This window comes from Schistocerca piceifrons, chromosome 3, assembly GCF_021461385.2.
Source record: "Schistocerca piceifrons isolate TAMUIC-IGC-003096 chromosome 3, iqSchPice1.1, whole genome shotgun sequence".
NCBI classification, from domain to species: Eukaryota; Metazoa; Arthropoda; class Insecta; order Orthoptera; family Acrididae; genus Schistocerca; species Schistocerca piceifrons.
This window is the reverse complement of record NC_060140.1, coordinates 328846576-328847525: the sequence shown is the minus strand read 5'-3', so window position 1 is coordinate 328847525 and position 950 is coordinate 328846576. Positions and strand designations below refer to the sequence as shown.

At 46.6% G+C, this 950-nt stretch overlaps 1 pseudogene; it reads right to left on the bottom strand.

Moving 5' to 3' along the window:
* Positions 1–426: 426 nt before the first annotated feature.
* Positions 427–544, bottom strand: LOC124790352 (annotated as a pseudogene).
* Between the last annotated feature and the right edge of the window lie 406 nt (positions 545–950).

Below are 950 nucleotides of genomic sequence, written 5' to 3'. Positions count from 1 at the left end.
GCAAAGATGGCAAAGCCACGCGAAACGTGACTGTACGCAGTTAAGCCAAGTGGTCATTCACAAATAAGTTGAGCAACAAACAGGTTGGTCAACCTAATTTTGTGAATGCAAGTAGGAGACTAAACTCGTTCGCATCTGTTAATCAAAGAATCATATAAATCCACGTGTGACATAACCAATAAAACGGCATTCGTATCCGAAACACTTTTTTAATCATTTAAAAAAAAAAAGCACTCCGTCTTCAGCCCACGAGTGGCCTACCGGGACCATCAGACCGCCGCGTCATCCTCACTGGAGGATGCGGATAGGAGGGGCTTGGGGTCAGCACACCGCTCTCTCCGTCGTTGGTATTCTTGACCGAAGCCACTATTAATCGGTCGAGTAGCTCCTCAATTGGCATCACGATGCTGAGTGCACCCCGAAAAATGGCAACAGCGCATGGCGGCCCGGATGGTCACCCATCCAAGTGCCGACCACGCCCGACAGCGCTTAACTTCGGTGATCTCTCGGGAACCGGTGTATCCACTGCGGCGAGGCCGTTGCTTTTTTAAGCATTCGCTAAAGTATTCTTCACTGGCATTAATTTTGGTTGCCCATTGACATTTTGTACGTTCACTGAGAGATAAAATGAATTCACACACCCAAAGTTTCTTTATTCTACGAGAAACAACTCAATGCGTAAACATAAGCAAGTCGCAAAAACATAAATACGAGATGCGTTGAAGAAGTAATGCAAGACATGCTTTCTCTCGGCCAATTTCGGCTGAAAAAAAAATGCGGAATTTGTTGTGGGACATCGTGGAATATTCCCGCTTCATCCCCTATAGAATCATGAAGTTCCGATAGAGGGCGGCGCTCTACGTAGTCTTCAAAATGGCGTTTGTAAGGGAGGTGTACTCCAAGCAAAGAGCTGTCATTGAGTTTCTTCAGGCGGAAGACCAGTGCAACGC